At 37.6% G+C, this 26,670-nt stretch overlaps 1 protein-coding gene across 2 annotated transcripts in view; it reads left to right on the top strand.

The window, feature by feature from the left end:
* The window catches only part of LOC308664917 (phosphofurin acidic cluster sorting protein 2-like), a 157,766-nt gene that overhangs the window by 1,074 nt on the left and 130,022 nt on the right, over window positions 1-26,670 (top strand). The window lies entirely within an intron of this gene.

Genomic DNA, 26,670 nt, shown 5'->3' with positions numbered 1-26,670 from the left:
TTTCAGAGCAGTTGTCCAAAAAAGCTGGTAGCAGATAGGGTTAAGGGTTAGTTAGGTTATAAAAACCTTCACTTGAATAGAGAGGCATTTTGAAAATTTCTTTTATATTCAGTATTAACCTTTAATTCCATTCCATTGTTTCCTTATGATTCCCTAATAATCCTCTGCTTTAAGTTGACTTTTTCTAACTTTTATGCAAGACTACAGTATTAGATATTCTTGTCCAAGAAACACATGCTGCTAATAAACATCAATGTAATTTATGTAGAGTGGGGGGAGATAATATCACTGATGATATTGGTGACTTACCTCCCACCTCCTTGTGCCTCCTTATTGATATGAAGAAAGCCCTGATGTCAATAAAGTTGGCTGCTCACAAGAGAAAATATTTTCATAAATGTTAATTGATTATTCAGTTTGCCAGAAAGAGAAAACATGACATCTATATGTTGGCTTTCTCCAAAGTGGTTTCTGCAGAATGAGTTTTTCCTGAGCATGTTTTAACGTAAAACGCTTTAGACACACCTAAGCCTGCATTAGGGAACAAGGTTGCTTGGCCATATGCTTGAGAGACAATAACTGTTGTGACTGTTCTAAGATCATCATTCGGATGATTAGCATTATTTGATGATATTAAAGCATACCTACAAGTCTGCTTGAGCTATCCAAAGCTGTACTATATTTGTTGTAAGAGGGTCACAAACTGGATAGAGGAAGCAGCCTGTATACATCTGTTAGAAATGTGGAATCCCTTGTTTCTCTTGGATTGGTATATATAAGTTGGCTATCTTTAATGATACACAGAATAATTTTTCTTCTTCCATATTGTTTGGTATTAACTAGAAACCTTTTTGGAGGAAACAAGTGACAAAGAATGTTTTGTATAATAATAACAAACTAATTTGCTGAGATGGAGATGGGTGGGAAAGGACCAAGTGGGTAAACAAGTGCTCATGTAAATGCAAAAGAGGGTAGGCTACTAAGGCTAGCTGCTGCTGAAAGGGTTTGTGTATCCATGGGCTCTGTGTCATTCCATGGCAACTGATGGCAACTGTCTCTAAGCAAAAAAAAAATCATGACTTGGAATCCTGCTTGTAATAGCCAAATGAATTGTTATACCCTTGACTTGCGTTTCAGCCAGTGTGTCCTGTTCTGCAGTTTTCTTTTTTTACAAAGGAAATAGATACTTTTTCTTTTTTTATTAATATGTTGTTTGCTATGTTACTGTCTTTGTTAAGAGAATTAGAGTCATGAAAAGTAGAACCCCCCCCCCCAAGAAGATAACCGTGTAAAGCTTAGTTATTCAACACTGTTACAGTTTCTTTAAACTTCTCAAGCTTCTGGGAAGGATGTGAGGGCCTTCATGTAGATCAGACATGTCAAGCTTGTGGCGTCACATGATGTCGCGCAACGTATCGGGACAGTTTTGCCATTGCTGGCAATGGGGTGGGCGTGGCTTCCGGATGACGCAACTGGGCCATGGGCTGGGAGTTTGACACCCCTGATGTAGATTAATTTAATACAGTTTTGGACAGGCAATTTATTTACATGAATGTACTTTAATTTAACACAGTTTTGGACAGGCAATTTATTTACATGAATGTACTTTATAAATATTTGAATGTTATTTGATCTTGATGTTTATAATTTATGCTTTCATTAAGGGACCTGGAGATTATGTGCTTGAATTGCATTGTTGTAGTTTCAGTGAGTGGTCTATGCTTGGTGAAATAGCTGTCCCCATTTCTACATTAGTTGGCCTGTTTGGCAGATAAACACGTGTCACAACATAAATCTGTATGTTTATTGTCTTGCCCCATTTTTTTGTGGGGGGGGGGACTATAGGAGACTTCCCTAAACTGGTATCCTCCAAATATATCCGGATCACAGGAAACCTAGATATTAGCAGAGAGGGAAGGCAAGCCTGAGAACTGGGTCTGCTTTTGCAGAAGATTGAAGACATTGTTTACCACTAAGCTGATGAATAAGCAGCTGACCTCTTACAATGTGTCCTCTTTCTTGTTGTTTTTGAAAGATACAATGATAAGTTGCTTTGAATTGTACATGGGAATAGATTCCTTTTTATTGTGGTTGATAAATGAGTCTTTTCTTGTTTGGTTGAGCCTTTCTGTCCAATCTTTTGTGATCAAATTATATTAGTTTGTTTTGTTTTATCAGGTGCTATTTCAGTGCTTAAATTAACACAAACTGTGATGTTTGAAATACCGATATATTGGAGCACTTCAGGTTGCTTAGAAACAGGAGAGAAAGAAGATCAAGAAAGAGTAGGGAGTGTCATTTTTTTTCCAGAGAAGGCAGTATTTCCTGCAGTCCAAGTCAAAGCCAATATTAAGTGGCCTGTTGAGATGATCCAAACACCATGGAGGAAGACATCTTTATCCATCCTTGCATAACGTGAAAGCATTTCCTTCCACCTTTTCTTCAGTTTCCCCATTTCCTCCTCTCTAAAACTGCTAAGCTTGTAAGCCGCCCTGAGTCTTCGGAGAAGGGCAGGATATAAATGGATTTTTTTTTTTTTAAAAAAAAGCTCAGGATTGGAATCATTGTTTAAACCAGGGGTCTTCAAACTTGGCTCTTTTATGACTCGTGGACTTCAACTCCCAGAATTCCTCCGCCAGCTATGCTGGCTGAGGAATTCTGGGAGTTGAAGTCCACGAGTCATAAAAGGGCCAAGTTTGAAGACCCCTGGTTTAAACTTTTGCAGACAAATTCAGAAGAGGAAAGAGTTATATTGAGAATGAAAATGGAGAGAATGGAGATGTAGCCAGAAATCCTCTTTATATTGTGGGATACATAAGTATGTAGACCAGGGGTGTCAAACTTGCAATGTCACGTGATGTGTCACAGCGTATCACGACTTTTTTCATTGCCGGCAATGGGGTGTGCGCGGTTTTGCCATGACGCATCTGGCCTGCGGATCGGCAGTTTGACACCCCTGATGTGGGCTAATAAAAATTTGGGAACATGAAGTAAGAGAACTTTTGGGGAAGGATCTATCGTTTTGAGGTTGTCCACAAAGTATGTGACACTATTAATCCAGACTGGCATTATATAGTGCTGTAATTTCCCAGAGTCTTGCTATTCAATCCTTCATCTGAACAGTTTAGAGACTCTCCTTTTATTAAACATGGGCATTTTCTTGTTGCTATGGAATGATGCAGAATTATGGATGGATGAAGCTGGTTATTTGTGATCTATGTGAGCTTTTTATGTCTTCTTTTGTTAGCCCTGTTCCTGTATTAATCTGTGTTTTTTTTTTTAAAAAAAACTTCTGACAGTTCAAAGACATAAAGCTGAGAACTACAACACATCATTTGGAGAAATGTTGAATTGTTAGGATAATTGTGTTCTATGCATAGTTAGGAATGTGTGGGTTACGTTAATATGCTTTCAAAATGAGGACCTAATTAAATTCAATTTTTCATCTGTAGCTCATATGATACATAGCTGCTCAAAAAGATCATTGGGTGTAGAATAATATTTAATCACTATTACTAGCGAAGGTTCCAAAATATTACGCTAAAGTTTTTTTATAGATAGATGAGCAAGTGCTGAAATTTCAAACTATTTTTTAGCTTAATATAGAAAGCAATATATATTGTCTGTAGGGATGAGAATAAGTTTGTTCAGCTTTCACTTTAACATAAAAGTTATCCAATCTGTATATCTCCAACCAATGTGTAAGCTATAGCACAATTATCCTTCACTTTTTAGCATATTTCTGCATTTCATGGTACACTTTTCCAGGATAAAAAGTGCAGCAAATCCTCATGGTAAAAGTACCACACATTTGCAAAAGCTATATAAAAAATATAATTATTAACAGATATTAGAAAAATTGCATGGGGAAATACTTTATATTATCGTAAATGTGTAAAAACTACAATTTTGTGACCACCAAAGCTAAGGTAATGTTTGAAAAGCATGACTTAATGAATGAAAAGAAAGAAAAGGGATATGTTCTGAGTCTATGAAAATAAGAAAAGGATTAATAGATCTGTGTTCAGATAGTCTGAGTGGAGTTGGAATGAAAAAACTGAAATATGTGTTAAAGAGTAAGCATTGATATGAAGATTCTCAGTCATCCAGGTCACAGTTATCTCAAAGGTGCTTTTTCACGAGGCAACTGGACTTTCTTGCTTTCTTGCATTTTGCTTCTCATCCAAGAAGAACTGAAGAAGCTTCTTGGATGAGAAGTGATGAGAAGTGAAACGTTTTCAAAGAAAAACAAGAAAGTCCAGTTGCCTCTTGAAAAAGCACCTTTGGGACATTGATAGATAACCTAAGTTATCTATGCATATGAACCTTGGAAACCAAAAGTGTGTGTTAGCTGCATGTTATGCTAAGGCGAATACTATAATGGAAAAAATAGAGAAGATTCTTTGGGAAAAGCAACCAATATTTTGAGCAAATGGTAGGGGACATGAATAGATGGCTGATAATAAGACAAGAATTGTACAAGGAAAGTGATTGAGCTCTATGAAGACCCAAAAATTGAGAATGAACATTGATGAATATCTGCTTAGAAAAAGGATTCTCTCTTTCAAATATATGGTTTAAACATAGACCTATTAATATGTGCACATGTCAAAGGAATGAATATAAATCCAAATGCATGAATGATTTGATGGTTTAATTATGATAAATTAGAGAATTAGTGAGGAAGCTATACAATATAAAAGCAAGAGTTATTCAGAATGTGAGGCATATTATTTCTTAGTGTCAAGAGTGGATTTTGGGAAAAATGGACATGAAAAAAAGTCAAAAAAATGCCTGGAAAAGGAAAAGAATTATGTAGTAGTGTCACAGAGTGTGTTGAGTTATGCTAATTGGAAATATATAAAAGGATGCTTCATGGAGTGATGAAAAAGGCATACAATTATTGCTGAAGAAAAGATAAAAAAATAATTGTTGCTTAATATGTGGACAAAACATAGCTTCAAAGAATATAGTCAAAGCAAGGAATAGTTAAGATTAAAACAGGCAGAGAAAGCAATTTTGATGGAAACAAAAATTGCTTTATGGAAAAATATTTATTTTGAATGGAAATACTGATTTTGTGGAAACAAAATTGACTGGATAAACAAGGACTTGCAGAATGAGTGGAAGCATGAATAAAGATGAATATATAATTTTGGATGAAATTGAAGTGAAGGAATGCTGGAAGGAGTATTGTAGAGATCTGTATTGGAATATTAGTGATATTTCAAAAAGAAGAGTTGAAATGAATGCCATGAAGATACTGATTAAAATGCTATGAAAATGGTAATGCTACAGGTGCATGTGGCTTAATTGAATAAATACTAAAACAAGGGTATACGGTAGTTTTCCTATAGGGTAGCCATGAAATTTGTTCCATGTGTGAAAACATTGAATCTGTTGAAGTTGAAGAATGCCATTATTATTCCCTGTACAAACTGAAAAGCAGCAATAATGAATGCAATAATTACAGTGGGGTTAGTTTCTTAAGTATGCCTGGGAAGGTGTTCGGCAGGATTCTTGTGGAAAGAGTGTAACAAATAAATGAAATTGGAGAAAACAGTAATTTATTTTTGTTCTTTGTATCATTAAGACATCTGTAAGTATAATACATGAGAGTTGGATACATCCAGAGAAATATTAAAGTTAAATGCCATAAGGATGAAATACTTATGTGTCTGTGGTAAAACATGATGTAGTGTTCAGAATGAATGGATGCTGAATTAATGCAAACAGAATGAGAATTGAGAGCATTATGCTGAATGCACATGATGAAATTCTCAGAATGGACAGGCAGCCATAAATGAAGCAGTGTATGGACATGGTGAAAGAAAAAAAGTACTTTGTCAATACAGAAATGTTGAGGTACAGCGAAAAGTGTATTAAACTAGTTTTAACTATTTTTAAAAAATATTGTGCCTTTGATTTTTTAAAATTAGTATTTAGCCCAGAGTCATTGAGAGCTGAGTGACATACAAGTTTAATTATTATTTATTATTCTTTCTCTGTACTATGCATATTGCTTACCCCAAAAAGGAATACAATGATACATATTTCAGATTATAGTTCTCATCAGTTTTGATAGAATCTTCTCTTGATTTTCAACACTGAATAGTTTTCTGGTGGCAACAGGTAAGAGAGGTATATCTCCGTCCTAAAGAAGTTTTTTTAAAATAATTATTTTTGTTAAATATGAGCAGCCATGTGATTATAATTGTTTTTCTGATTTTTCTTTGAATCTGGTGACTTTTTTTTTGCTGCTATAACATTCTTGACCTAGATTCAAGTTCAGATAATGTTGCAGATCCTTTGTTTGTAAGCTCTCTTATGATATTTTTAAAAATATAACTCATTCCAAGCTCTGCCTGAGAATAAATCTTGGAGAGCATAAATATTAAGCTCACCTGAACTTCTTAAATATAGAAAGAAGAAAGGCATTTGACCAGAATTTAGCACTGTTTATAGAACTATAATTCCCATTGCCAAATACTGTTTGGTCCTTATCTGAATGCTTATGTCACTGTTGCCAATTAATGGAGAGACCGTTCAGATGAACTCATTGTAATATTTGATATATTGCAATTTACTGTGTTTTGTTGACTGAGTTCACATGGTATACTAGACTACAGTGTAGCTTTCATGTTTTACACGATTGGTCATTGAATAAACTTGCTTTTTTAGGGAAGTAATCATACTTTGTTTAAACTTTGATTTGGTGCACAGTACCTGATCCTTTTGTGATCTGGCTTATTCTGCTTTGCTTTTAATATTCTGCCAAAGATGCTGAGGAATTCCAGAATTTCAAAATAAGATCACCTAAACAAAAGAAGGGTAACAAACTAGGAATTAGCAAGGGATCCTTGAACACTTTTGCTTGCCTACAAAACCAACTTAGGGAGGTTTCTAATTTGTTCAAGATGTTCTGATTAAACAAGCCATGCTTAATGTGTTGCTCGGGAAGGAATCAACTGACTTTAATTCATCAACGTTGTTGCGAAACCTTGGCATTTGTCTTTCAAGATCATTCATATGCCTTAAATTAAATGCATCTGATTTTTTCTCCAAATAGTTATCTGTGAAGGAAAGGATCAATTTAGCAGCTTACATTTGCTAAGAATATAAGGGGGAAAAAACTATTGAAAATGAAATAATGTGAATTGCAAATGGCTGGTGACATCTTAGGGCAAAGCTTGGATGCCTTTGAAAATTAAGGCAATTATTTAATGCTGCTTGGAAAAGGCTGTTTACCTGGTGAATCTAACTCCTTTTTGTAATGTTTAAGCAGAGCTTCTCCCCCTGCTGCAGCATTTGCTTCCTTTTATTATTCTTTGTTGCTGTTTCTGCTGGAAAGAGGGAGTTAAATGCATGTATTGGTTTACTTGTATGTTTCTGCTGGGTTTGGGGTTTTTTTTTTGGCTTGAGGCTTCTGGCAGAGAAAAGGTTGCACATGTGGCCCTTACAGTAAGGTAAAGGTAAAGGTTCCCCCGCACGTGCGTGCTAGTCATTTCCAACTCTAGGGGCCGGTGCTCATCTCCGTTTCAAAGCCGAAGAGCCAGCGCTTGTCCGAGGACGTCTCCGTGGTCATGTGGCCGGCATGACTAGACGCCAAAGGCGCACGGAACGCTGTTACCTTCCCACCGTAGTGGTCCCTATTTTTCTACTTGCATTTTTTATGTGCTTTCAAACTGCTAGGTTGGCAGAAGCTGGGACGAGTAACAGGCGCTCACTCTGTTACGCGGCGCTCAGGATTCGACCCGCCAAACTGCCGACCATCTGATCGACAAGCTCAGCATCCTAACCCACTGAGCCACCTTACAGTACAGGTATACATATTCCTTGAGGGAGGAGGAATTTTCCAGGGCTATTTTCCTCTGTCATTGACAACCCAAAATGGACAAATTAAGAAAGCTGCACAGGATTTTTGTCTCCCTGTGTTTTTCTCCCCTTGTACTCCCCCTTTATTTGGGGAGATTTCCTAAATTCTGGGTTCTCTTCTTTCTAGGTAAAAATAATAGTACAGTTGAGTAGTATTATTGGCTGCTATATCAGTTTCACATCCTCTAAATTGCGGTGAAGCTCTCTGCCTGCTCCTCCCTCCATATCCCTTTTTCAGTTCCTATTTCTGGTATTTATTGTTTTTAGTCCTTAATTTTCTTCTCATCTTGTCCAGATTATGAGGAGTTAATATTAAAGTAAGTGTCTGGTGACAGGGAAACTTACTTCAATTTTAAAGCTTGTTAAAATCCAGTGGTTTTACCTAGGACCACACATTAACACAGGGGTGTCAAACTGCCGGCTCACGGGCCAGACGCATCACGCAGAAGCCATGCCCACCCCATTGCTGGCAATGGCAAAACTGTCCTGATACGTTGCATGATGTCACATGATGTCACAAGTTTGACATGTCTGCATTAACATGTCAGGTGTGGATCAGTGATTGATGGATGGATTAAGTATAAATAATATTCAGAGGCAGAGGACTATTAAAAATCTATTGTATTTTAGTTAACTGTCATACTCCATGAGCTGGCACACCCTATATTGAAGAAAATTCATAGGCTAAGAAATATAATTGGTCTTTTTGGAAAATTATGATTCCCATATTTTGTATGGTCATTTTCCAGATGGAGTATCATTAAACATACTGAGGAATGGATATAAGGAACAGCACTGTGATATCTTTCCTTACACCAAAGGATATTATCCTTAATTTCAGGAATTAATCAAAGAACATGAACGCTAGTGTGGTTGTGAACTAGAGTGGTTGACTTAGATACAATTTTCAATCTTTGGGTAACCCAAAATATTTGCAGCATTATTTTGAAGGGGAAAGGGGGGGATTTCATCCTGAGGTTTTTAGAAGTTATTTTTAAAATATTTTAAAATCCACTTGATCTGAGGTTGTAAAAAAAAAATATTGTTGGGAAAGGCAGTTGGAGAAATGCCATCTTTCTCAGACACACTTGTATTCCTCCGTTCTTTTCTCCTCTCCCCCTGCCCTCTCTCATTCAAAGTAGTATGCATGGTAGTTGTAAGTAGATTAGGTTGAGACATTTGTAGAGACGAATCGAACTCTCACTAGACACAAAACTCAACACTCTTAAAAAACTGTGAGATACAGTATTTTAGTACAGAAAGTTATGTCGCAAAAATAAATATTTCAGAAATTAGGAAGTAAAATTGTAAGGATGTACTGTGTCCATAAGCAGAAAGTTCTGCTGACTGTGATGTTAAAAAGCAGAAATTGTCTCTGGTTCCTATTGGGTGGGAGGGAATGTTGGGTGGGAGGGAATGTTGAGGATCAAGCTATCTCATTTAAAAGATGAGGGGGATTACATTAACATGACTTCATTGTTTCATTGAGCTCTATTCTTGTGAAAGACATTAAAAACTTTGTATTCAGAAATGGGCACAAAGGAAGAAGGGAGGGTGGATGCTAGGAAATTATGAATCAGTGTGATTTTTCGTTTTTATCATATGAAACCTCTTCTGTAGAATCCCTCCGGCTTTTTAAAAAATGGACTAAAATCTTGTCTAGCCTTATACTTTCTATGTCCTTCATCCTGTCTAAGAAGTGCCCATCCAACTAAACTTTCCAGTCTTCCAGGTTAACCTACAAGACTCCAAACTTTTGGGGCCAGTCAACAAATTTGGAGTTTTGGGAAACAACCGAGAGCCATCGCAAAGTGATGCCATGGGATAATGCTAACTTACAAAATAGCATGGTACCTGCAGCAAAATTGCAAAATACCCAATACTCATTTCATGGAAAATCAAGTTAGTAATAGTAGAAAGCATATAATTACTCTGAACAAAGATCCTGAACAAAGAGCAGAACTGGAATCAGATCCAAAACAGAAAGAATGCCTTTGAATCAACATTTCTCTTGCTTATATAAGCAGGGTTGTTGTTGTTGTTTTGCTACACTCTGCGGCACAAAACACTCATGTTAGTTATTTTTTTCCTCCAGAACTGCCATCTTTCTGAACGCTCCCTTCATATCTCCCCCATCCTTTTAAACTATCTTACATAGATCAGGTATTTTAATATTGTCTTCAGCAAAACTGTCCTGGTGCGTATGAAAAAGAAGCCTATAAATCTTTTTACTAAGCTGACTTTGTAATAATGCCGCTTGGGGGTGTGTGAAAGCCCTAATAAGCAGGCATATACATAGAATGAAGGCTACTGCTAAGCTTGTAAGCCGCCCTGAGTCTTCGGAGAAGGGTGGGATATAAATGGAATTAAAATAAATAAATAAATAAAATATAAATGGAATTAAAATAAAATAAATAAAAAATAAATAAGCTAATCAAAAGAAACAAAAAAGAAGCTGACAACTACCATATGCAAGCTTGGTGGTATGTGGAGTTATTTACAGAGCAGTGTTACATTTTAAACAAAGAATAATGGTTCGGTAAAAAAGTTTGGAAAAATAAATACAAAATGTATCTTCAGTCTAAAGTATGTACCCCATTAGAGCAGGGGTGTCAAACTCAATTTCATTGAGGGCCGCATCAGCATTGCGGTTGCCCTCGGGGCCGGGTGGGCATGGCCAGGGTGGGCATGGCCTACTGGGTGGGCATGGCTAGAGTGTGTATGGCCTACTGGGTAGGCATGGCCAGCTCTACATCATTCGCATCAAGGGTGCCTATGGGGGCCTGGGCAGGAGTGGGACAGATCTGGGCCAGGGCCAAGGCAGTGGGGGCCGTTCCCTCACTGTTTCCAGGATGGCTTCGCGGGCCACATGAAACCACTTCGCGGGCCGGATCCGGCCCCTGGGCCTTGTGTTTGACATGTCTGCATTAGAGGATTTACTATTAGAAGAGATGTGTATTTGAAACAACATTTTTTTCTCTTTATTGAATGATATAGCACCAGAAGATCTGAGAATTTGTTCTTGTTCTCTTTTTTCTTCTTCATTCTTCCTCCTCCTCTTCCTCCCCCCGCAAGTGCAGGGTCCTCTTTTTTTCAGATCAACTAAGTGTTGATCCATTGGTTGCAACAAAATTAACTGTCCAGCTTGTTACCTGAGCCTGATGTCATGGATAGAGGAAAAGTGATTGGCCCAAGTCACCCAGCTAAGGCTGGACTAGAGCTTATAGTCTCCTGGTTTCTAGCCTGGTGCCTTAGCCAGTAGACCAAACTGGCTCTTGATCTTTACAATCTGAAAATATTCAAAAGAGCAAGGATTTCACTCCTATTAATTTTGTGTTTTCATTTGTATAGTGGTAGTTCTTAAGCTTGTGGGATTGTAAAAGTAAGTTAAAATATGTATTTAGAGTTATTTTACTCCAGCTTTAGGATTTGAAACAAAAGTCCTGGCCTCCCTGGGAGATGTTTTTCATGAGAAGGGAGAAGTACATGTTTGTTGATTCTCTTAGACCAAGGGTGTCAAACTGGTGGCCCGCGAGCCAGAGGTGTCATGCACAGGCCACATCCACCCCTGCTCCGCAAAGGCAAAAAACATTGCGATACATTGCGATAATGTCACGTGATGTGATCAGGTTTGACACCCGTGCCTTAGACCTGTTCAGTAGCTTTCAGTACCATCTGTCAAGGTATTCTTCTGGACCAGTTGTTTGAGTGGGAAGTGAAGAACACAGGTTTATTTAATTTACTGCTTTCATAGGAGGGTGGTGGAAGACGATAACTTCTGCATCATGGTAGTAGTGTCATAGAATTCCTCAAGATTCATTCTTTTCCATGCTATTTAATATCTGCACGAAACTGTAGTGAGAGAATCATATAGGGACATGTGCTGAGTAATCAACAATATGAGGATGAAATTCAGTTTTATCCATTCTTTTCATTAAATGAAGCAATGGATATCCAAGACTTGAATACATTAGGGTTGCAAATTGAAGAAAAAAATGAAATTGTCCAGATAAATAGTATAATTGAAGAACTACACTTATTTTGAAAGACCTGGAATGTTGTTTAGAAATACATCTGTGTCCATCACTGTCATAGGAACATGAAGCCTTGGTGATTAAGAGTGTATTTTTATCAGCTTGATATCCTAGCAGCAGCAGAATATCAGTATATTTCAGAGTATGGATAACTAGACTGATATAGCCTGTTGTAAGTGCTTTAGCAAGTTCTCAATTGCACTACGGCAATCCTTTCATTTGTGGCTACCATACGATATAGTGTAGAAATCAGTTCAGAAGGGAATTGTGAGATTGCCATTATGATAAAATGACCAATTTGGTTTCTGATTTGATGCTGCTTTTAAATCCATTATCAGGGATTGCTTTTCCACTTATGAACCTTCCCAGACTTTTCTGTCTTCTTCAGATTCTCTTCTCAGAGTGCTTCCCCAAGTGAAATGAAGTGAATGATTTAAAAAGATGTTGGATTTTTCAGTGGTGAGGACCATTTATTAATGTCCTCCACAAAGGAGGCGTATTGTGATTCAACCTTAGGTTGAGACATTTCTCATCTGCTAAGGATTTCTATAATTTTATACCAGGTTTGATTGCAGATGGGATAATAGAGTTTATATATTGTATGTCTTTATATGTTTGTGATGTATGTAATAGCATAGAATTGTTTTCATGAGGGGGATTAAAATGTTTTTAGTAAACTTGTAATTCTCTCAGGGTCATTCAGGTGAAGACAGTAGGAAGCTATTTTCTTATGCATATTACTAAACTATTAGGTTCATATTTTGCTTTATGCTGTTTTTTTGGTGAAGTTTTTGGCCAAATTCATATATAATGTTAAGTCATAAATTATTATTTACATACCACAATAGCAAGTTCATACAACATTTCTAACTAAATAAAAATCATAATATGGCTTAATGTAATGTGAGATCTCTGCTAATGAATATTGGATTATGCACTATAGCTATGAATATTTTCAAATGTTTCCTTGGCAGCCCAATTTGAATTTGATTCAAGTACCTTTTCACAGCATGAAGGTATTAACACATTATAAAACATTGTTTTGCAAAGACAATTGCTTTTATAGTGTAAAATTTGCCAATAATTCAAAATTAGAATATTAGCAAATGCAAGGGAGTTCCATTATAAATCTTAATAGGTTTCTCGGAGTCCTTGTGAACTCAGCTTCTTGCTCACATTGCAGTGTAATCGACAGTTATATATACTTGAATGTGGAATCTGGTTTTGCTAATGGTTTTATCACTTCCCTCAAACTTAATTCGCCTTTTTCCCCCCTGGAAAATAACACATGCATATTTTTAATAATTCATAATCTTATCAATTAGTTTTGGTAATATCTATTTTTTATAATCGCTAATTACATGGGAGGAAGAACCTTTTAAATAACTTAAGGGAGAACAGCCAGTTTATATTTTTTTTTGACAGCTAATTTCTTCTTCAAAGTCACAGCTTAGTTTCCTCCAAAGATGCAGCTAGTTCTCACTTTCATTCTGAAGGAGAAAAGTGCATTTGTCTTCAATATGCATAGCTTTAATGTGGCATGAAGCCCTTCCAAATTAGTCCTGCTCCTCTTCATTAGCCTCATTCACTTTTATGCTTGTCCAAATGCTAGATTTTACATTTGTTCTGTTGGACTTCATTTTTTGTGCATGTTGCTTTAAAAGGCAGTGCAGTTCATCCCTGGAGGCCCTGATGAACTAGTTACTAGGAGTTGCCCTGTTGGAAAAGGTCAGTTATCTCATCCATTCCAGGACTGCACAGGGTGTGTATTTGTGAACTAATCATTGTATTTCAGTCATTAAATGTAAGCCTTCAGTTACAAATACAAGTTGTCAAAAAGAGCAGCTTGTCGAATTTTTACTGTGCTTGTAGTTTGAAAGGGCCCCTTGCTCTCGCACAGCTGAGTGGGATGAACATCTGTGGGGATTTTTCTCCAACCTTAGTAGACTGACTCAGCCTGGAGAAAATTCTAAAGATTCCCAGCCCTTTTTCTGCAGGCAGACAGACTGATTCTCCCATGCTGCAATTCTTTTGTCTTTTTAATGGAAAGCTTAGTTTATTTAATTTTATTTTAAAGCAGAAATGGACAAGTTTATATAATCTTGGACCACATAAAGCTCATGTCGTGTTTAGTTTAGTGTGTGAATAGTTTAAACATTCAGCAGAAATGGTAATATTTCTCTCCCCATTTCAGGCTGGTGGATCTCTGGAAGGATGTGATTCTAGCCCCAGTTGCTCTTTACCTCCACCAGCTAAATTACTTCCTGAACCACAGGCAGCATACTTTAAATACCAGCTGCTGAGGAGACCTATTGTCCTCTTGTTCCTATTTATGAGCTTCCCAAATACTATGTGTGGTAAAGAATTCTGGACCAAGTGAGTGTTTGGCTTGATCCCAAAGGAGATCTGATGTTTATTCTGAAAGACACAAAGTATAGATGAAGCCAGCATAATTTATTTATTTATTTATTTATTATTTATTTATTTTAATTCCATTTATATCCCGCCCTTCTCCGAAGACTCAGGGCGGCTTACAAGCTTAGCAGTAGCCTTCATTCTATGTATATGCCTGCTTGTTAGGGCTTTCACACCCCTCCCAAGCGGCATTATTACAAAGTCAGCTTAATTGCCCCCAACAATCTGGGTCCTCATTTTACCTACCTCGGAAGGATGGAAGGCTGAGTCAACCTTGAGCCTGGTGGGACTCGAACCTGCACTAATTTATTCTGCTATTCAACTTGAAAAACTCTCAAAGTAGCTCTATAGATTAATAAGCATGAACCACCGGACACACAGACTTCCAGTACTCAACACAAGAGGAAAAAGAAGTAGGAAAATGAAACTTGAAGACAAATATTTAATTTTAAGGTTACTATAACTGGCTGAGATATAGAAATACATTGTCCACAGTTCTGAAACAGGCCCCTGAAAAATAACTTGGCAACCCAGCCTTCCTAAAAACTTAAGATAGAGGTTTTGGCTTTAGAATCATAGAAATTTCAGTTCTTCACCCCTGAGCCTAACTGTCTGCTTTAGGAATGAAAATTAAAGCATACATCTTTTAACTGTTTTTTAAAATAGTAAGAAAAAGGAAAAAAAAGATGCAGAACACAAAAATACATATATGATAATATATAATTGTACTAGAAATGAATACACACACATACACATCCATACATACTTGCAAAATGTTTGCATTAAAAATTATAGAATTGAAACTGTTTAATGACATTAAGAAAACCAAGATCATGGCATCCGGCCCTTTCCTGGCAAATAGATGGGGAAGAAATGGAGGTAGTGACAGATTTTATTTTCCTGGGCTCCAAGATCACCGCAGATGGGGACTGCAGCCAAGAAATTAAAAGACGTTTGCTCCTGGGGAGGAAAGCCGTGGCAAATCTAGACAGCACACTAAAAAGCAGAGACATCACCCTGCCAACAAAAATACGTATAGTCAAGGCCTTCCCAGTTGCAATGTATGGCTGTGAAAGTTGGACCATAAGAAAGGCTGAGTGCCAAAGAATTGAGGCTGGAGAAGACTCCTGCGTCCCTTGGACTGCAAGGCGATCAAACCGGTTAGTCCTAGAGGAGATCAACCCTGACTGCTCTTTAGAAGGCCAGATCCTGAAGTTGAAACTCAAATACTTTGGCCACCTAATGAGAAGGAAGGACTCACTGGAGAAGAACCTAATGCTGGGAAAGGTTGAGGGCAAGAGAAGAATGGGACGACAGAGAATGAGGTGGCTGGATGGAGTCACTGAAGCAGTAGGCGTGAGCCTAAATGGACTCCAGAAGATGGTAGAGGACAGGAAGGCCTGGAGGAACATTGTCCATGGGGTCGCGGTAGGTCAGACACAACTTCGCAACTAACAACAACGACATGTAATTTATATTTTGTTTTTTCTGTTGTATTTTTTGCTTATTTTAAAGAACTTGTTATTTTTTATTATGTATGTATTTTTTGTATTCTTGAGTTTCCCCCCCCCCTTTTTCTGAAAATTAAAGCATGCCTGCCAGACATTTGTCTCCCCTTCAGTTGCATACATCCAGTGAAGGAGAGCATTGAATTAAGTATTGGACTCTTACATTTCATTTTGTTATCTTCAGCCTATTTTCTAACCTGTTAATATCACTGTTTTATGTCAGGTATAAATTAGATATATTTTACTTTCTCTTCATTGTTAATTGAAATGTTGAAGACTGCCAGCAAGGCTTAATGTTTGTCACCCCTCATTGGATACCTCCCTTCAGTTTGATGAAGATCTATGATGAGCACTCCATTGATAAGTACAGTTTTTGAGCCTGCTGTCAGGCGTCAGAAACCAGGAACCAGGATAGTGTTCAAAAGCACTACAAATTTGCTCCATGCAACCTATACATAAGAATCTGATCTACTAACAATCAGGGCAAATTAGCTCCAGATAAGAGTCAACAGACTTCAAGGGGGATTGGACTTAGGTCTCTTTCTGGAGCATAGGGACTCCAGACTGGCATTGCATTTGACCCAACCTCTTGCAATCCTCCTGACTATCTCCTGTATCTGTATGTGACATGCTACTTAATTGTCATGTTCTCCAGCCCACATTTAATTATCTTGACAATTACAATGTCACAAATAATTTGGTCCATGTGTTATAGAAATCAAGATATATTATGTATATATCATTTCTATAGTCTGTTAAATAAGTTGTCCAATCAAAAACTAAGATCAGGTTAGTCTGACAAGACTTGTTCTTGACAAATACATGCTATTTTCTGGTAATCTTGGCATTTTTTTCAGAGTTTGATTACTGCATAATCTGCTGCGGAGTGTTTCTAAGTATTGATTTCAGACTGAGTATTCTATAGTGTTGTAGGGCTTCTTTTCCCCCCTTTTAGAAGATGAAGGATATGGCTTGTCTTCCTCTAGTCATTGGGCATTTAATCGGTTCTCAAAGATTTCTAGGAGATGATAAGTTTACTCAAACCATTAGGTAGTGTCTTCAAGATAGTAGGATGCAGTTTGTGTGGCCCTGGAGATTGAAACTTGTTCAAAGTAATTAAATCTTCCCTTACTGCATGTTAATGTCAGCCCCAAGCTTCATTCCCCCCCCCTTTGTTTTACATTATTCTGTTCTTCACAACTGTATATATTATTGGAGATGACTGAGATGAAATGGGAATTAAATTTGCTGTTACAATTTTGTTTTGCATTTGAGCAGCAGGTACATAGCCTCCTTTCATCTTTTATACATATCTGAAGAAGCCCTTTTTTTTCTTCTTGTCATGCTAAGCACATTGATTTGTGCTTTAAATTGTAAGCCGCCCTGAGTCTTCGGAGAAGGGCGGGATATAAATGGGATTAAAATAAAATAAATAAATAAAAATTCTGCAGTACTGTGAGTTTTAACATTTCTGATGTTCCCTCTACAGTTCTGGAGGTATGTACATACACGCGTGCATGCACACATGCACGTGTGCGCGGGCGCACACACACCTTTGTGGTAACTCTTTTTTATGGTCCATATGTGAATTTGTTTTCCTACTTTTCTTTTTTTTCTCAGTAGGTTGTTGGCAATCATGCTTTTAGTTTTTTTCATTTTTTTTAGGTACTGTAACCCAGCCTGAGCTCCTTTGCTCATTAGCTTCTCCTGCCTCCATTAGTGGTGTCCTACTTATTGCTCTGAGGATACTAACATCTTTTGAAGCATAAGATTCATATTTGACTCCACTGATCTTTTCCTGAGCATTACGTAAACACTTTCTCCTAGTTTATTTTTTTACTATTTCCATTTTATCTACTAAGTCTTCTCTGGTAGACTGTATTAAGTTAAAGATAAATTATTTTCTGGTGCCTTTCTTCATTCTCTGATGGATAAAAGCATCGGCAAAGCAAATCAGAAATTCCCTGAGAAAACCATGTTTTTCAGAGTTTATTTCATAAATATTGGGTCAGTTAAAGTCTGCATTATTATTATTACAAGCATTGTTTGGTTTTGGAAGGCTTCATATACGGTATCTACCAAGAAGGGAAGGATGAGGGGTGATATTTTTCAATATCTCAGGGGTTGCCACAAAGAAGAGGGAGTCAAGCTATTCTCCAAAGCACCTGAAGGGAGGACAAGAAGCAATGGGTGGAAACTAGCCAAAGAAAGAAGCAACCTAGAACTAAGGAGAAATTTCCTGACAGTTAGAACAGTTAGTCAGTGGAACAACCTGCCTCCAGAAGCTGTGAATGCTCCAACACTGGAAGTTTTTAAGAAGAGACTGGACAGCGAGTTGTCTGAAATGGTACAGGGTTTCCTGCCTGAGCAGCGGGTTGGACTAGATGACCTCCAAGATTGCTTCAACTTGTTGTTGTTGCTGTTGTTGTTGTTGCTGCTGCTGCTGCTGTTGTTGTTGTTATTATTATTATTATGTTGGTAATTTTCTATGGCAGCCCATATCCTGTGAAACCGTGGGAGCAGCTCTGTTTTATAATTTTGCTAATTTAAGATATTGCTATATGTTATTTTTCCCCTGTACTTTATCAAATGTTTGATTCTGTTTTCTGGGAATGCAATAGAAATGCAGCAATAGAAAAATGTATTAAATAAAATTAGGGTGTCGACTAAGGCCACAATTTTTCATTGTGTGATTACACAGGCTACATAATAGTAACTCACTTCCTTCCTCACATAATGAAGAAATATTGGCTACACCATGTATTCCTTTGGGGCCTGCGATTATTTTAGTTTATCAACTTGTGGGGGCCTACTTTAGGGTGTTCATTTCCAACCTCTATAGATCATGATTGGAGGACTCCCATGTTATACAAATGGTCCATCACTGAGATAACTCAGAACTGCCAAAACATTGTTGGAATTTACTTTCTTCTTACCAATCCGGACATTGCAAATAAGAGGAAAGAGACTACTAGAGATGAAATTAGCACTACATCCTGAGGAGGTGGTTTTCTTGTTCTTCCTTATAGGGCAACCATATCCTAGTGCACAGCACTGGCAATTATTGATGCATTAATATTTTATGTTAACTCTGTGAAAAATGACAGGAAAAAAGAAATTTCAAGTGTTAACTTTAAAAATTAAGTTGTAATCATAAAAGTAACTGGCAGAATTGATTGATAATCTGATCTGAGCCCCATGCAATAAACTTGGGTTGTAAAAACTCCTAAATGTCTACATGTTTGCTTTAGAATGAGGAAAGAAAAGACGAACCCTATCTTTAATTATAGACTTGCTATCACACCACCTGTAAAAATACATTACAGCCTTAATTAAAGGCTGTAAAATTTAAATTCTTAGAGTTAGGGATTTCCAGGAGTGGAACAGTGAGGAAATGAGAGAAAACATTGTGAAAGCTACTATTCCTTGGTAGTACTTCAATAGTGATGATTGTAAAGTGCTTGGTGGTTTAATTTAGTAATAAATAAATTATAGGATTCATGAATCTAGGCAAGAAAGCCTGTCCTTAATAATAGAATTGCTAAGAGCAAATTATAGGTTAAATACTGAGTTTTTCAATACTGCTCGTTTAGTGAATATAGAAATGCTAAAAAATGCAAGTACATTTTTGATTAGTGAAATTCAGCTTATGCCTTGAGATGTGACTAATTCATAAGTTATATTTGGTATACTGTTTTTCTGGTCGATTGTGTCTTTTTTATATGTGTTATTTTCTTTTTATTTATAAGTCAGAGTCATCAAAGAGTTGAGTGACTTCAAAATTTGATAGGTAAAGAAAAATAGGAATACAATATTCTAGTTCAGGATTTGTCTAGATGGGGCAGCTCTTGAAAATCATCTGAAACCTTTGATGTATGTAGCATGCAGCAGTCCAGATAACTAGGGGTATGCCCAGATTAACCTATGTAACACCATAAGAGATTGCATTAACTGTCTGTCTATGTCTAGATACAATTCAGGTGCCAGTTGTCTTCATTAAAGCCATACTTGATTCAGGGCCTGGATATTTTTGAAACTATCTGCTCTGGGATTAGTCTGCCTATTCCAATAAGAGCTGAGATCTGCTAATGATCTCTTCTCTAAAGAAGTGCCATTGACTGGGGCCCCATATAGCAGAGCCTTCTCGTGATAGCACCCCTTCCATGAAGCAAGCCTTGGTATCCAAACTACTCTATTTCCTGGAGCTTCTGAAGAGCTTTCAAGGTATGACGCTTCAGGAAATCATTTGAAGACAATGAGAATTAATGGGTCACATTTAGGGAATATTTTATGATTAGATCATTATGGTGCTGTTGTTCTCACAGCTGTTGGGAACTAAGCAGTATATAAGCCATAGTAAATAAAAATAAATTAGGATGTATTTTTATTATTGCAATCTGGGGATGAAACATTTGGGGATGGTTGCCTTCCCTTATGGTTAGTTTTTGAGCATTTCAGAAGCATGCTAGTTGTTGTTGACAGTAACATGCAAGGTTAAATCAACAGCCCTGTACTCATTATCTCCAGTTTATGTACCTACCCTTGTCCAAGGAAGATAACTAAGATAACTTGGTGCCTTTCAGATATTTTGGATATCAGCTCTCAGTGAAAACATCTTAGTCCCAGAAAGCATGGCCAATGACATTAGCTTATGGGAATTGACTCCATAATAGCCTGTTTTGTTTCCTTGTATTAGAAAACAATAATTTAGTAGAAGACGAAGATGAGGTAGCTGCATGCAGTTTCTTTTTGTATTGTTCATAATCATAATCATAATAGTAAAGTTGGAAGGGACCTTGGTGGTCATCTAGTCCAACCCCCTGCTCAGGCAGGAAACCCTATACCATTTCAGAGAAATGGTTGTCCAGTCTCTTCTTAAAAAATCTCCAGCATTCACAGCTTCTGGAGGCAAGTTGTTCCACTGATTAATTGTTCTAACTGTCAGGAAATTTCTCCTTAGTTCTAGGTTGCTTCTCTCCTTGATTAGTTTCCATCCATTGCTTCTTGTCCTGCCTTTGGGTGCTTTGGAGAGTAGCTTGACTCCCTCTTCTTTATGGTAGCTCCTGAGATATTGGAACACTGCTATCATGTCACCCCTAGTCCTTCTCTTCATTAAACTAGACATTCCCAATTCCAGCAGCCGTTCCTTATATGTTTTAACCTCCAGTCCCCTAATCATCTTTGTTGCTCTTCTCTGTACTCTTTCCAGAGTCTCAACATCTTTTTTATATCGTGGTGACCAAAACTGGATGCAGTATTCCAAGTGTGGCCTTACCAAGGCATTGTAAAGTGGTATTAATACTTCACGTGATCTTGATTCTATTCCTCTGTTAATGCAGCCTAGCACTGTGTTGGCTTTTTTGGCAGCTGCAGCACACTGCTGGCTCATATTGAAGTGATTGTCTACTAGGACTCCGAGATCCCTCTCACAGTTACTACTATTGAGCAAGGTACCCCCTATACTATACCTGTACATTTGGTTTTTCCTGCCTAAATGTAGAACCTTACTTTTTTCACAATTGAATTTCATTTTGTTAGATAGCGCCCAGTGTTCAAGTCTGTCCAGATCCTCCTGTATCTTAAGCCTGTCTTCTGGAGTGTTGGCTATTCGTGCCAACTTGGTGTCGTCTGCAAATTTGATGAGTTCCCCATCTATCCCTTTGTCCAAATCGTTGATGAAGATGTTGAAGAGCACTGGGCCCAGAACAGAGCCCTGGGGCACCCCACTACATACTTCCCTCCATGTAGATGTGGTTCCATTGAGGACCACATGCTGAGCACGGCCAGTCAGCCAACTACGAATCCATCTGGTGGTGATGCTGTCTAACCCACATTTTTCTATCTTATCAAGTAGTAGGTTGTGATCTACTTTATCAAATGCCTTACTGAAGTCCAAGTAAATTATATCCACAGCATTTCTCTGGTCCACTAATTTTGTCACTTGGTCAAAGATTGCAATAAGATTTGTCTGGCATGATCTGTTTTTGACAAACCCATGTTGGCTTTTAGTAATGATTTTGTTTGCCTCTAGATGCTCACTGATTCGTTGTTTGATTCTTTTTTCCAGAATCTTCCCAGGTATTGAGGTCAGGCTGATAGGTCTGTAATTTCCTGGATCCATTGTTTTCCCTTTTTTGAAGATGGGAACTACATCAGCTCTTTTCCAGTCCTCTGGTAGTTCCCCAGTGCTCCAGGATCTTTGAAAGATATAGTTCAGTGGTTCTGAGATCACATCCGCCAGTTCCTTGAGAACCTTGGGGTGTAATCCATCTGGTCCTGGTGATTTGAACTCGTCTAGGCTGGACAGGTGCTCACTTACCATTTTCTTGCCTATCTTAACTTGTGTTTTTATTGTTTTTTATGGCACTATTTTTGATAGGTTGGAGTGTTTTTTCCCTTTGTGTAAAGACAGATGCAAAAAATGAGTTGAAGAGTTCTGCTTTCTCTCTGTTGCTTGCCACCTTCTTGCCACTTTCACCCACTAATGGACCAATCATTTCCTTCACTTTTTTTCTTGTTTTTTACATGTTGAAAGAAGCTGTTTTTGTTATTTTTGACTTTGGTCGCAAGTGTTAGTTCATTTTGAGGCTTAGCTTTCCTCACTTCATCTTTGCAGGCTCGGGCTATTTGCTGATATTCTGACTTAGTTATGTGCCCCTCTTTCCACTTTCTATACTTGCCTTTTTTATCTTTCAATTTATCAGAGAGTTCTTTATGCAGCCATGCTGGTTTCTTTTGAGAGCTGTTATTTTTCCTCTTCGTTGGTATTGTGCTAGACTGGGCTTTTATTATCTCATTTTTCAAAATTTCCCAAGCTTCTTGAGTTGTTTTCCCCAAGTTTATTGAAATTAGCTCTCTTAAAGTCCAAGACTCTAGTTTGACTGTATTCTATTGCTTGTGCTTCCATAATGTTGACAAAATAGGTCAGTTGTGACCTTTCAAATATTGATAAAACACACAAGCAGCAAAGTAGCAGTTTGACTTCCAGAATCCTCTTATTCTCATCCCTGCCCTTTAATGCTCTTTTAAAGAATGGGGGCTCAAAAGTGGTCGTCGAGGGCTACCTGTACTTAACTCCAGATAAAAAAAGTTGCAGCTACTGTAGACTTTCTCATCATTTTATTTGCTTTTAAATTAACATTATCAGGCTGCCAGTCTGTTTCCAGACTTAAATCAGAGGTTACTGATGAATGTCTTTGACTCAGAGTATACTACTTTTACCTGCCCAGGCATTTTGGTTATCTTCTGAAGCCATCCTCTTAGTACCCTTTCCATCTGATGATAGGTAGACATGTGTGCTTAATTATGGAGCTTTATTTATGACATCCTTTCTCCAGCGAGGTTTTTCTAGTACCTTGTGATGTTGTTAAGACATCCTTCCTCCTCCATCATTTTTATGGTAGTATTTATGTTTTTATTCTTGCCTGTACTACTTATACATCTATTCATTGTTTATCATTATTACCTTTACTATTGCGTCTGAATGTTTTTAAAAGCTTTATAATATACTTAGGGAATTATGGCTGCTGAGTGCATTAGAAATACTGCTGCTGCTAATATACTTGTAAGAACATGTCTTGGATGCTTTCAAAAAATGACCACCACAGCTGTCACAACACATTTATTTATCATAGGCATACATGCTCAGAAATACCCACTGGGATCTTACTACATTTTAAAATTATTTGCATTCAGTTTTCTTCTAATGTTAAATGAAGCTCAGTATTATTGTACAAATCCAAAGAAGATATAAGCACGAATATGGAAATAATATTAGTGCCAGAAGAAATAGATCTTATCTGAAGGGTCCACATTTTTAGTTCTAGTTCATAATTTAAACAGGGTTTTACAATTATGGTGCAACTGTTTAATGCAAATATTGCCTATCTAGCTATTGTGTGACTAAGATGTAGGCCACTTTTTTGGTGCACTTAACATCAAAAAATGTTAAGTGCACCAAAAAATTAGCTTACATCTTAGTCACCCAACTGTGGCCTTTAATCTCACAACTGAGAGAGGATGACCCAGAAGGGGTAGAGGTAGCAGGCCAAATTGGGAAGAAATGGACCGTAGACAGGGCTTTTTTTCTCATAGAACGCTCAGAACGGAGTTCCGGCACCTTTTTTGGATGGAACCTTGTAGGGTAGGCAAGGCGGGTTGTATGACATGTGTGAGTTCCGGCACCTTTTTCTTTTACAAAAAAAGCACTGACTGTAGATGAAATGTTCTCTGTGTTCCTCTTCAAGGTTGAGGTTTGATGGGTATTCTTTTCCCTTTTTCCCTAGCAAATTCTAGGAACTAGGGAAGAGTATTACTACTTTTTCTACCTAAAAACAGTGGGAAACTGTCAGTGATCTTTGGAAGCAAAATTAGACAGTGTAGTTAGAGAGACTTCCAGGGGTTTAAAAACAGTTATGGGGGAAGGTGGATTTGTGGGCTCCATGCTGTCCATGTAGGTCCTGGTGAAGAAGCTACCAAAGGTTGGTTTAAAACTAATTATTGAGAATCAACAGGTTTTTGGAATTCTTTTTGTAGTTGGAAGACAGATGTGTAGTTAAGGCTGATTCCTAGCAAGCTACTGATTACAGAAAGTCAGTTTCATTGATTACCTTAATTATAGATGAAACTGTGAGCAGCCCTTCATCATATCTGCATAACATTTTCTGTTATAAGAATCTTCCCTCATCGTATTCCACATTATTTTTCTGGATGAGTGTTTCTGATGGTTTTTTTAAATATATTGCAGCAGAAAATGGTTCAGATGTTTTTAAAGAATGATTTTAAGGATAAACATTTTTCCCTAATTTTATATGTAAAATATTGTATTTATATTGGTAATGTCTAAATTATATACTTGGAGTTAGAAAAAAATTAATTGAGGTGAATCTGTTGCTAGATTACAAGCAAAGAGAAGGATTCCAGTCTAATTATGTCTTCCATTTGTCTTGACGAAAGTTCCTAGTGAAATGGTACTTAGGCAGAAATTCAGAAAGTGAGGAAAGATGTACTTATTAAATAGTTTTCTTTTGTAAACTGTGAAAACAGAGTTGTCTTTTGAAATTGTTTATAAGTAAATTTTTCATGTTTGTTTATTTATTTATTTATTTATTTATTTATTTATTTTATTTATTAAATTTGTATACCGCCCTTCTCCCGAAGGACTCAGGGCGGTGAACAGGGCATATATAAATAGAAAATACAAAAATTAAAAGAGAATTAAACAATTGTCCAATAAAAAACAGTAACAATATAAAAAGCCATTAAAAACCCTAACGTCCCCCATCAGGCCAGGCCAGCTTGTTCAAATAAATGGGTCTTCAGACCACGCCGGAAGGATCGAAGGTCCGGTGCCATCCGGAGCTCAACCGGCAGTTGGTTCCATAGAGCCGGAGCGCCCACAGAGAAGGCCCTCCCCCTGGGGGCCACCAGCCGACATTCTCTGACCGGAGGCACCCTGAGGAGGCCCTCTCTGTGGGAACGCACAGGGCAGAGGGAAGTTGACGCCGGCAGCAGGTGGTCCCCGAGGTACTCCGGACCCATGCCATGTAAGGACTTAAAGACCATAACCAAAACCTTGAATCTCACCCGGAAGACAACTGGTAACCAATGTTACCAATCTAGACTGCTATCAGGCACAAATGCAAGAAACAAATCTGTAGCTTTTTGTTTGCCCTAACTAGGGAAGAAAATTCCAGAAGCTTTTGAGGACTGTACTGTATGTCAGCTACTTAATGATAATGATCCATCTGACTATATCTCGTTTTGCCGCAAAGTTTATATATCATTGTTTAATGAAGTGTACTGGGAATATTAAATATTTGAATTCATAGTGGAACTGTTTAGTGCTCATTCATACACAGTCATAGGGGTTAGAATATATATATATGATAGGAGATGTTATGTGATTGACTTGCCCATTTTGGAGAGACCTTTTTTCATGGTTTTCAATCTAAATAATGTGTTGTCTTCATAATAAAATTTCTTTTGAACAAGGTTTCTGGGTAAGGACGTATGGCAGGTTAGACATCCTTGCAAGCATCTCCATAAGCATAAATAGCACTGCAGCGAAGCTCAATGTTCAGACAAGTTCTGATTGCTGAAATTTTCTATGGAAATGGAGAAATTGGGAGATCATCTAATTGTGCTCTGATAGCTGCTTCTCACAAGGAGACTACAGAAAGCAAGTTATTTGTGGTTAAATGTGAATTGAGCAGCTTGGAAGCTAAGGAAATAACACCTCACTCAAAACCTACTGTGTAGCTTTTATGGACACATGATGTGCAAAACCCCATTTCTTAAATACTTTTGTATATAAGTAATGTACAACTTAAGGGAAATCTTCCAAATGGTAGGAAAGAACAAACACACTTGGTGAGTCACTCTTTCGGAATTAAGAAAAGGAAAAAAACTGTCTTAAAAGATTTTGACTTAAAAGCAAAAAGCTTAACAAGATTGAGATATATGAAAGTTTGAAATGGAGACGGGACAGTGATTTTAGAAAACAGAATATTCTCCCCCCCACCTTTTGTGTGTGTGTGTGTGTGTGTGTATTGTTGTTGTTAGTTGCGAAGTCATGTCTGACCCATCGCGACCCCATGGACAACGTTCCTCCAGGCCTTCCTGTCCTCTACCATCTTCTGGAGTCCATTTAGGCTCACGCCTACTGCTTCAGTGGCTCCATCCAGCCACCTCATTCTCTGTCTTCCCTTTCTTCTCTTGCCCTCAACCTTTCCCAGCATTAGGCTCTTCTCCAGTGAGTCCTTCCTTCTCATTAGGTGGCCAAAGTATTTGAGTTTCAACTTCAGGATCTGGCCTTCTAAAGAGCAGTCAGGTTTGAT

The sequence above is a fragment of the Vipera berus genome (genome assembly GCF_964194415.1).
Source record: "Vipera berus genome assembly, chromosome: 1".
Classification (NCBI taxonomy): domain Eukaryota; kingdom Metazoa; phylum Chordata; class Lepidosauria; order Squamata; family Viperidae; genus Vipera; species Vipera berus.
This window is presented reverse-complemented; position numbering and strand designations above follow the sequence as displayed.